Raw genomic sequence first — 12,203 nt, 5'->3', positions numbered from 1 at the left:
AACATTCTGCCAGGCATACACCAAGTGCTGTCTTGGACCCTCTAATGATCTTTTCCGTCATTATATCAGGGTCAATGCGGGTCCACTTTATTGCGTAGCGGTTTGGTCTGTTCATCGTGAGATTTTCGTCCTGAAACAATGTTTTTGGCTTTTTATGTGCCCCTATCAGTTGCATGGTAACAGAAATAGGAAAATGATCCCTAAATGCACAATCATGCGTGGTAAAATTAATGATAAGATTGGAAGCACTAATTACCATGAGGATGAAATCAGTGCAGCTCGACGCTCCTCTGCCATTATACGTAGGGGTTAGGCTAATGGGAGGTGTTAGGAGCTTGTTAGCAAAAGCCAATTGGAGAAGTGACATTGTCTCGTTCATATACACCCCTTTTAGGGATTGAGGAAAATGAGTAATGTTGTTGTCGTTGTAATTCAAAAAGCCACAAGTGATATTATTATTTCTCTCACATAGTGCTAGATTAAAATCACCGCCCTATATAATGGTGGGATTTTTCCCTTGATTGATGTTAATGTATTCTAGGAGGAAGTAGCAGATTTCCTTCAGTATTTCCATCAGGTTAAATTCTTGTAAATTATTATAAAAATTTACTATCACTATGTGTGTTTGTTTATTTGTGGTTATTGTAATTATCTGGTAGTTCTTCTAATTTTTTATAGGACCAGTTTCTACTTCTTGAAATAAGTTGGAAACGTAGACCGCTAACCCACCTTTCGCTCGCACTGAGGATGAAGTGGGTGCTGGGGAAAAAAAAGTTTTATAGCTGCTTAGATGAATGGGGGATACTGCCCATGTCTCCTGTAAACAGAGGATGTCATAACACCACATAAATATTGACCACCCTTCGTGATTGATCTTAGACCGGAGACCGGCAAAATTCCAGAATATTATACTAATTACTGACCCTTCCCGAGAGTTGGGCACTAACTGGTGAGATAGATTTGAGTGTCTATTTTCTTTGAAAGGGGAATTATTAGTTGGAGAGTCCACCACTAATTCTAGATGTTTTGTTTCGTATGATTTGGACTGATTTATCTTATGATCAAGATTAGAAGTTAACAACTCCTGTGCCTGTGGTATGGGTGGCAACACTGGGTAAGAGGGCAGAGAGAGACGGTTTTCCAGGAATAGATTATCTTGGAGATACTCGGGGACTGGTGGCCGTTGGTCTTCGTTACTTGCTCCCACAGTATTGGTAAAAAGAGGATTTATTGAGGGTGTAAGTTGTCAGTCCACCTCCTCTATTAATGACAAAAGTTCGAATCTATTCTGCGTTAGGATGGAACCATTGGGTTTTATGATGGAATTAGACGCCGGTCTATAGAAAAAGCCAAGTGGGACAGAGAGGATTGCTGTTGATGGAGTCAGCGATTCCTCCTTAATGGCTAGAAGAGAGCGAACAGTTCTTGGAGTATTGACATTTATAACAATGCAGTCCCTCTGAATACTTTTTTGGGAGGGACCAACACAGCCTATCCTCCGTACCATAAGAATTTGGTTGGTTTTCTGGGGATGAAAATGCTTGTATTTTACCAACCAATCCACTACTTTATTCCGGAGAGAAAGCCAGGATTCTGAGACTCCATGTTTTAAAGGTGGGACACCTGTTAATCCGTGACATAGGGAAATGATGCAGGTGGGACGCTTAAACAATATGAGTTTGGCTGGACCCTACTGTTGGAGGGGTTAAGTAACACCTTTTTCTGTCTATGATTAGTGTGAATTTCTTCACTATCGGTAGCCTTCGATGTAGTTCCCCCAATGATATCATTTTGATTCTCTTGTTGTGATACCATGTGGGGACCAGGCCCAACGGCTACATTAGGTTGTGTGAGTGGATGTCTTAAAGGTAGTAGGAGATTATTCACACTGGGGGTCGGATTAGTAACTTTTGGACGTGCTCCGGAAAAGTCAATGCCCGCTTTCATTTGGGTCATCTTGTTCTCTAAGAGGCAAATTTTTCTTCGAAAAGGGAAGAGAAAAAGGAGGCCATTTCCCCGCATTTTTGTTCTAAAATGTTTTTTACGTGGACTTCCATCTGTTTCCCTAGATTTTGTAAGAATACCTCGGAATTGCCAAAAGGGGAACCTAGCTGAGGTACAGGGGAAAATTGACTTTCATCTGTTTGGGTTCCTAGAGTACGTGAACCTACCCCAACAGGGACATTTCCCTCTTTGGTCAACTTGCCTCCCTTCTGCTTTGGACCCATAGCACGGTTTTGCTTTTGTTTAGTTTTTCCCCGAGTTTGAGGGCCCCTCCCTCTTGGAGTAGGAATATCAGGCTGTCTTTCTCTTAGTTCAGGTGATTTTAATAGAGAAGGATCTGCAGGTGAGGGAGAGAAACTTAGGGAAGGCGTATTGTTCAATGAAAGTGAGCTAGTAAGATCTTCCTCCCTAGCAAGTGGAAATTGTGAAGGGTCAATTGAGAGCCTACGCTCTGTTAACTGGATCTCCTGGTTGATTAGGGATTCAGCTCTTGGTAGATATGCATCTAGGGTCCCCGCAGTGCTCTTACGTTTCTCCATCATTAGGGAGTCACGTTATGAAACTGGGAGACGAGATGTGCTTTGGGTCCTAGATGTGAGAATAAGAGAGAAGGGACTTTGTTAAACAATGTAAAAATACCAACCATTAATAATGTCCAGTTCATAAATGTTTTTACCGTAGTAGGCGATAGGTCCAGCAATGTGGTGACACCAAGGGACTGGGCCCGGCCCGGTCTACTCTGGCCCCTGACGGCCACAGACGGCCCCGCCCTTGTCCCGGGCTTCTCCCGGTGCCGCCCGCACGCGTCCCGTGATGCGGGAGCCCTCGCTGCTACTTATGCACCACCGGGCGCTGGATCAGCGCGTGCGGTGTCGTCTTCTGGCCGCAGGTCCCGCCGGGACCTGTAGTCCTTAGTTGCGGTGAGGTGAAGGTGCTGGGGCGCTAGAGAGCCTAGGCAGGTGAGCAGTTGTGGCGGAAACAATTGTGCCCCAAACAGCTAAGGACTCCCGCTCCACCGGAGCCCTCGCTGCTACTTATGCACCACCAGGCGCTGGATCAGCGTGTGCGGCGTCGTCTTCCGGCCGCAGGTCCTGCCGGGACCTGTAGTCCTTAGTTGCGGTGAGGTGATGGTGCTGGGGTGCTAGAGCACCAAGGCAGGTGAGCAGTTGTGGTGGAAACAATTGTGCCCCAAACAGCTAAGGACTCCCGCTCCATCGGAGCCCTCGCTGCTACTTATGCGCCACCGGACGCTGGATCAGCGTGTGTGGCATCGTCTTCCGGCCGCAGGTCCCGCCGGGACCTGTAGTCCTTAGTCGCGGTGAGATGATGGTGCTGGGGCGCTAGAGCGCCAAGGCAGGTGAGCAGTTGTGGCGGAAACAATTGTGCCCCAAACAGCTAAGGACTTCTTCGGTGTGCAAAATGCCAAAAATAATAGTAAAGGCGCTTACGTTGATATTGATGTTTAAAACATTATCAACAATCTTACCAACTGCATTCCAAGTAGGCATCAAGATGGGCACATGTGTAAAACATATATATATCATTTGCTTTCATCTCACCACATTTAGGACACTTTTTTGTCACCTGTGTGTTGATTTTTGACAATTTTTCAGGCGTCCAGTGCGACCTGTGCAAAGTAAAAAGATGACTTCTCCTAAGAGGTGCAGAAACAATAATGTGCCAGAAAAAAGTGCAGGATACTTGCTAGAGTTGTTGCAAGTCTTGAGCCGGAAAAGTTTTCTTCCATATAACATCTGGTGTGTCAAATTGACCTTGTTCCTCTCAATCAGGTACCAATACCACTTTGATACTTCTTTTCAAACTGTATTTCTCCCTCGAGCTTCCCAAAGTTGTCTGGTAATGTCACTTGATCTCTAAACCAGCTGGCCAACTGATAGTATTTAAACCTCGACATTTCATTATTAGTTCTTTCCACTAAAACGTCCCAACATTTAGGTTTACATTTTCAAGAAGATCTCCCTACTTCTCTATTCCTGCTCTCTTCACATGACTTGCTAGGGAGTCTTTCAAACATTCTGGTGTTCCTGGTGAATTCCATATTGGTGCTAGAGTACTATAATACGAAAACATCCATATTTTCCTTATCTAGAACCATATTTTATCTGCTGATCTCAGTATCTTCAGTCTGATCTTTTTAAAATACTTAGGTTGGACGTACTTATAAAGACAGTGGTCATGATCGGTTACTGCTTTCCAGTAGACGGGATAAAACTTGTGCGCTTGAAAAAGAATCCTGACATTCTTGAAGTGAAAGGCTTTGTAATACATGACAAGATCTGGGCTAGCGATCCCCCATCGATGTTTCTTCTGGCAGAGCTTTTTCCAGGCTATCCTTACCCCTTTGGAGGCCCTGGTAAAGGTGTTAATTTCGCTCTGAATCTTTTTTATCCAAGCTGATTTGAACTCCAATAGCGTAAATATATATGTAAACTTTGGTAGAATAGCCATTTTAATAACATTTGCTCTCCCCATGAAGGTAAGAAGTAAGCAGCTCCATAATTTTAATAGTTTCCTCATCTCTTTGGCTTTGGAGTCCAAATTTACTTGAGCAATTTCATTGCTATTTTTTAGGACTTCAATCCCCAAGTATTTGATTTTATTTTTAGATTCTATCAAAGGCGCTGTTGTAGTCCAATGCATAACCTCGGTTTTTTGATGATTGATTAGATAACCGGAAATTCTCCCGAATTCTGTTAATAGGCAAGTTATGCTATCAAGAGACTTATTCAGGCTGCTCGTATAGATCATTAAATCATCGGCATATAATGCCACTTTCAAGTTCCAGCCGTTGAAACTGAAGGGGATAATTTCTCTAGAGGACCTTATCCTGTTAGCTAATGGTTCTATACTTATGTTAAAAAGATGGGGGAGAGCGGGCGACCTTGTCTGGTGCCTCTTTTAATCTGAAAACCTTTTGATAATCTACCGTTAAGTATTTTCCCCACCAGGCAACCAGGACAGGTTTGAGGAACTTTGATAGGGCTGGCTGTGAGACTCCTCCGACTCTGGCGGTTGTTGGTTGAAAGGTACCAGAAGCCAACAGGTGCAGCACAGCCAGCAGCTTTGTCTGAGGTGGGATGTTGGTTGTCCGCTGTGTTGGTACCATCAGCCTGTGGGCAATGATGTTCGGGATGCGGAGGATGGTTGCCCTTTTGAGCCTGTAGTGGGCAATTACATACTCTGGTGTAAAGTCTGTGACCTCACAGACTTAACACCAGAGTATATCATTGCTTGCTGCGTTGGTGTTTTTTCTAAATATCCACTATCTGTGTCTGCGCTGCCTCTGTGGTGGTCCGGGCGGTGGGGGCGGTGGGGATCCAGGGGGGCGCAGGCCTGGAGGTGGTGGCGGTGGGCATTGTGGCCCTGTTGGGGCTATGAGCTGCATGACCAGTAGCTCCATGGCTTCTGTTTGTCTTCAGGTGTGGCTGTGGGCTGGGCTCCCTTTTCTGGTGCAGGCTGTCATCCGACTTTACACCAGATTAGAGAAGGTGTTAATTTCCTGCTGCTAAAGCACCTTATTGCCTGTTTGGGGATTGTCGCTGATCTGACTGGTCATTGGGTGGTGTTGTTGCGGCATTTTGCACAGGAACGTCTTCTCTGCATCTCATTAGCGATAGTTGCCGGTGTCATCTGTGGCGATGTTTTTGCGGCTGCTATCGCAAATAAACTGGTGATATGGGCTGTTATCACCAGCTTGTGAATGGGGCAATAGTTTTATCGCCACTTTGGCTGCGATAAAGTGCTGATAACTCTCCTTGAGAATAGGCCCCCATGTTTGTACCAGTGGAGGCTAGTGGGAAAAGAAACAATAATCAAAATAAAATTGAGAGCAATTAAATCATGAAAGCAATAAAATAAGATAGCTGCTACTCATCACCAGGAAGCATGGGAGCAGACAGTGAGCCATGGGTCTCCAAGTTAAGTGCAAAAGGAAATAAAGTAGCAACTCATAGTGCTTTTGTTAGGAAGCCTACAAACCCTGGGGCGAGAAAAAGACTAACCTGCTGTAGTGGGCTATCTATATATTCATCCATGGAGGATGCACAGAAGTGTCTGAAAAATTGGCCACCATGATGAGGAGAGAGGTCTAATGAAATCACTACAAAGCTGCTTGATCTGAGTGTTTTCATCTAACTGGTTTCAGAAGGGAGCTCCCATGCTTGACCAGAAGCAGCTGAACTCCATTCCATCTTTTATTTTGTCCACTTCATGTTGCAGCTCAGCCAGCATGCTAGTGGTTTCACAAGTCGACTCCTCATCACAATAATGGCTTTTGTTCTCAGTGATGCTGTGCATCCGTGCAGAGGGCATGTCAGCAACCAAAGAAATGCTATCTGTACCTGTCAGTGCCCAAACCTGCCTCTGGCTGCATAAACCCTGGATCTCCCACCATCAACTATACTCTCTGCACCATCTATTCTACACCTATTTGCAGCTCTTCGTGCTCTCAATGTCCAAGGTAGAATGTACTCTTATTTCTCTTTCTCTCTGCACAGCATAGTTCTCATTTCACCTGACCTTGCTGCAACTACTACATGGGTTCAAGGAGGAATTTAGGGAGGCTAAATGTTAGCGTAGCTGGAGGAAAGATTATAATTCTTATAGTAACATTATTTATAAGGCTGCTATGTAAATATCAATGCTTTATACGCGCTACAAACACAGTAAACTTTACTAGAAATATAGAAGATTCCAGGTAAATCTTTTCCATTGTCGAAAGCTTTGTCTACCTCTTAGCCTGAAAAAATACACCCTTGTCACCTAAATCAGTTTGGATTCGCCCTGCAGCCCCATATTGACACACTGTCTTTTGTAGATTGTACTTCTCTTCCTCCCAATGGAGTCTTCCTCAGCAATGTATCACTTTAATCTGTAGATTGCATTTCCTCTCTCATTCCCTCTCTTACTCCAGGCTCTCCCTTGGATCCAGGGCCATCTTTTATCAATTCCCTTGCAGTTCAGGAGATTTATTGCATGCTAGCTAATCTCTGTAAAATATGCCTTACATTGGAAATCTATCTAAGCATCTGGAAGGATGCCATGGTATTCCCACTCCGTCACAAAATATACTTCTGATTCTACCATGTTTAGCCATAATCTTCTTATTTCCTTTCTGCCTTTCCCAGCCACAGTTATGGGAAAATTAGTAAACAAACAGATCGCCAGTTACCTGGAAACTAATTTACTTCTAAATCACTCTAATTCAGTTTTGCCTGGCACACAACACTGAATTAGTCCTTCTATCGATAGTTGATGAGCTCCGGCTGATTCTTGCACCCACACTATATAAAAGCTACACGCCTCCCTTGGCATCTTTTGTCTGCTTCATTCAAATTTAAATACCGTCAAATGCAAAGGACGCTCAAATCGGAATTTCTATTTCTAACACCATCAATCTCGCTCAGGAGAAATTGAATGCCTGTGTGACCAAGGTTGCAGCATGGATGCAACAACACTTACTTGACCCAAATAGAGAAACAAGCAAAATCCTGCTCTTAAATAATGACACATCAATGTGCTTATTGTAATAAATTGGAATATTAGGTGAGGGGTGTGAAAACCCACTTCAAATAATAATAATCACAAACTTTATAAAGGTGAACCATACACATCAGTACAAAAACAATGTACTTTCTCTCTGGTACCTTAACACAAAGCAGAGAGGTAATGCGTAAAGTATTTATGCGATACACAAACAGTAATAAAGTAAAAAAGAAAACACAAGAAAAATAAATGTAGACAAATAAAATGCATTTCAATAAATAAAATGACATCAAAACACCAAACATCCAGTAAGTAGAACCAGAGATATGAATGTTTGAAGTTTGTATTAGATTAAAAATAGAACTGAAAAGCAAAAAGAGCAAACCAAGCTTAACTGGTCATGCAAAACCTAGCCAAAATCAAGAGTTAAAGCTGACTAGGATGTGAGCGTGGGTCGGATGCAGGGACTAGGATCATCCTGGTAAAACATTGACCTTCATACTCGAGAAACTTTTATGGAGAAAACGTGCTAGTCGAAGAGTCATTGACAGGGCAAGCTGCATGCTGGATCTGAAGCTGGACTCATTAATGGTGGGTTGCTAAAGAGCGGGCTCCCAGTGCAATCGTCAATGAAGGTGGCAAACCAACCTCCAAGCAGGCAAAGTCCGAAGTTTGTGCCCAGGAAGGGCCCGACATTGGCAGGTTGCTGTTTGGTGTCAGTTGCAATGAAACCCTCTACGTTCGACCTTCAGCTGGCCATACAAGCAAGTTCAGGCAGATCAGTGTTTCAAGGTTGACATCTACAGCATAATGTTGGCAAAAATGTTCTAAGTCCATCTTCTTGTAGTCTGGGGACAAGAAGACTACACTCAAACACAAGCCAAACATCCGGGAACTGGAGGGCATTACTTGGGGATTAGGACTCACTTCAACAAAGGTCAGCAGCACGTCCAGCTGGAACTGGTCAGATGGCAGTTCCAGGGTGTTAACTTAGCCCTCTCAGCAGGGTCACCCCCAGACATTTTGCTTTCACTTGTCCTATTTTTGCTGAATTTGTTTTTGTTGGCCATAGGCTTACACCAGGTTGGCATGTTTATTTACTTATAAGTCCCCAGTAAGGTGGTATACCATATACCTAAGGCTGGTAAATTAAATATTACTAGTCGGCCTGCAGAACTTATTGTGTTACCTAGTTAAGTTGCCGCTAAGACCCTGTCCCTATTTTACACTGCTAATTTGACTTTTCAGAATATCTCCCCTGCAAAGCCTTAAACTCCCTTCTATTACATATAAGTCACCACTAAAGTAAGCCCTTGCCAGGGAGGGGTGCATTGTAATAAAAAAGTTGAACATGTACTTTTACTTTTACATGTCCTGATAGTAAGAAACTCACACATTGTTTTTCAATGATGTGAGGCCTATATCTCCCATAGGATAACATTGGATTGCCATATTACATTTAATGAGTCATAACCTCCCCCATAGGATAACATTGGGTTACATTATTACATTTAATAAGTAATAACTTTTTATTGTAAGCTGGGAGGAAAATCATGTTTTGTGTCTGAGAAACTGTAATTTAAAATCTTCTTTATTGATAAAGTGATATTTTAAATCATAATTCTGAAAATGCCACGTTTAGGAAGTTGAAGAAAGAATCCCTGGAAATGTATCCAGGTTAACCCAGTGCACTACTATTTGGGTCACATTATAGTGTACGAAACATAATCACAAAGTAATCTCAAAAGTATTCAATATAATACAATATCACAACAGTAATCAAGACAGTTTTCCATTGAATCCAGAAGTTCCTATTGAGTTCTTCAAAACCTGGAGTGAGTTGGAATCTGCTTTTATTCAAAAAGTTCAAAAAATGAGCGAATAGTACAGCTTGTATTCAGCATGCAGTAACAAACTTCGTAAATCCCAATGCATTTCGGGCGTTTGACATAAGCCCTTCATCAAGGGAATCTGTAACATGTAAATATTTTGTTTTAATTTGGATATATACAGTGACTGCCACATTACATATTTAGACTGATATTCTGACTCAAAAGAACAAAGAAAATGAAAATAAAAATAAAAAGAATGGCTTAGAGCAGTGCCTCCCTAAATCCATGCTCAATAGAGTCAGTAATTTCACCATACTCTAATGCACCGGTGAAGATCAAATCAGAGTGAACAGAGCCACCAAACCAAAATCCTAAAACCAAACTCTGAAGGTGACCAGTGAGGTTAAAAACAAGTGAATTGAAAGAAGGTTCATAAAATTCTATATATATCAGCAATACTGCGTAAGAATTTCCACCTGAAGGCTAGAGTGTGAACGCACATTGCCAAAGACCGCGACCAGCGGACACAACACGAATTCTGCCCCAAAACCCCCCCCAAAAAACACAAAGACCAATTACTCATTGTGTTCCCAAAAAGCAAGCACTAAATGTCACCAAGCCAGTGAGCAACCTGCCTACCTCTAACACAGTGCCGTCTTTCTTGAAGAAAAGTAATATGGGAGCGCCTACAAACAGAGTCAGCAGAAGATATAAAAATGAATACTCCGCTGTTATCCCATACGCCGGTGATGAAAGTGAGTGAATTAAAACACAATCAGAAAAGGAAAGGTACTCACCACCCAACGTGAAACGCCTGTCTGTAACAACCTTTCCAACAATGCCGGCCACGAGTGACACTTCCTCCCGTGGATGCCATTAATGTATGTTTCAACCAGAGTGAAACACAAACAGAAATGGGACTGGGAACACACACCAAAATGTTGTCCGATAATCAGCCAAAACAAAGCAAAACAAACCATCTGATGCGCTGCAAGCACAACTACACGTAAAAAAGTGCAGGATTAGCGAATCAGTCACAGAAAAATAATGTGCTATTGATCATGAGAAAATGTGATGACGTGAGCACGTCAGAAGTGCAATAAGTAAATGAGTAATGTTAAATGTGGAGAAAGACAAGTTAATACTATCAGTGTGAACTAAAGAATGCAGATACTCAAGCTGGGTGTATTTCCATGTATTCTTTCTTCACTTTTTGAACTAGGTGACCTGCAGAGTCCCTTATCTGGTGCACACGGGCCTTTTAGAGAATTAGTTAAAAGCTTGCTTATTAAGATTCAGATTGTTTGAATTAGAATCTTGAGTGCATTTTTGCTGCGTTCAATCCATTGTAAGTTTAGTAAGTTGCCATTTTCTTGTCCTAACTATTTGGTGCCTGTAGCCTGTTCGTGGGTCACATGACTAGGTGTAGTGGCAGTTGATCTTAGTGGACTCCCCCCAGATTGCCACATAACAGAGGGACTAAGTGTGCCTTAATGGGTCATCTCAGGCAGGATGGGAAGGCGGAGCTGTGAGTAGTCCATTTGCACTTCCAAAGATTCTACCTCACTCACAAAGAACTTTACACTAACATATTGTGCCTACAGACAGACTGGGAACAGGGCAAGAAGTCAGGAAATTTCAGACAGTTTAGTAGGTGGCCTCTGCTGGACTCTGCTGGACTGAGTTCCTGATTCCCAAGAGGTGCCCCTCTGATCCTAGACCTTTGGTGTGGCATCAATTGAGCTCTTCCTTGGAGGAAGGACAAAATCCCTAAGTTCTAAGCTCTTCGTGACTGTGAACGGGCCAGTTAGCCACCAATATCTTGCCACCCCGCCAACTGCCAGTGAGATCTGTTGAACCCAACTCTTCACCCAAGACCAACAATCAGCGATGACAGGCAACAACAGATCCACACATCACTTAAAAGGCATTGACAGGCTAGGGTGACTGTGAACACAAATCTTAAGCAACGAGCCAGATTTTGAGGTCCTTCCTGAATGGTGTCAGCGACGCAGATTACCTGAGGTGGACAGGCCGGGTGTTCCAGGTCTTGGCGGCAAGATAGAAAAAGGCTCTTCCTCCAGTTCTGGTCTTGTGTATCCGTGAGAAAGAGGCCAGGGCGAGTTGAGCAAAGCAGAGTTGTCTGGCAAGTGTGTGGAAACCAAAGCGTTGGTTCAGGTATTCTGGTCCTGCATTGTGGAGTGCCTTGTAGGCATGTATTTGTATTTGTATTTGGTAAATTTATAGAGCGCAAATTGTTGCCCGGGGGCGTCTAAGCGATGAGGAACCAACAGAGGTGGCCTGGTGTGCGAGGACCTTGAAGGTGATTCTCTTGTTGATAGGGAGTCAGTGGAGTTGTCAGAGGTGTTGTGTCATGTGACTTTGGCAGGAGCTTTCAAGGACCAGACTGTCTGTGGCATTTTGAACATTATGTAGTTTTCTGAGCTGTTTCGGGGTGACGCTAGTAGAGTGCGTTAAAATAGTCCAGGCTACTGGTGATGAGTGCGTGGGTGACCGTCTTTCTGGATTCTGTGGGGATCCATCTGAATGTCTTTCTAAGCAGGAGGAGGATACTGTGTTGATTTGGGGGTTCATTGAGAGTGAGAATTCTAGGATGATGTCATGGTTGTGTTAGTGGTCCATAGGGGTGGGAGGAGCTCCTAGTGCGGCAGGCCATCATAATTTGTCCCAGGTTGAGGGGGTGGGTCCCTGGAGGAGTGAATTGGTTATGTCTGAGTTGAGTTTGAGGCAGCTGGCTTGCATCCAGGTAACAACTGCCTTCATTCCGTTGTGAAAGTTGATTCTGGTGGCAGTGGGTTTGTTGGTAACGGAGATGATCAGCTGGGTGTTGCCAGTGTAGGA

The sequence above is a fragment of the Lissotriton helveticus genome, chromosome 2_1, assembly GCF_964261635.1.
Source record: "Lissotriton helveticus chromosome 2_1, aLisHel1.1, whole genome shotgun sequence".
Taxonomy (NCBI): Eukaryota; Metazoa; Chordata; class Amphibia; order Caudata; family Salamandridae; genus Lissotriton; species Lissotriton helveticus.
The sequence above is the reverse complement of the archived record's forward strand: the minus strand, read 5'-3'. Positions refer to the sequence as shown.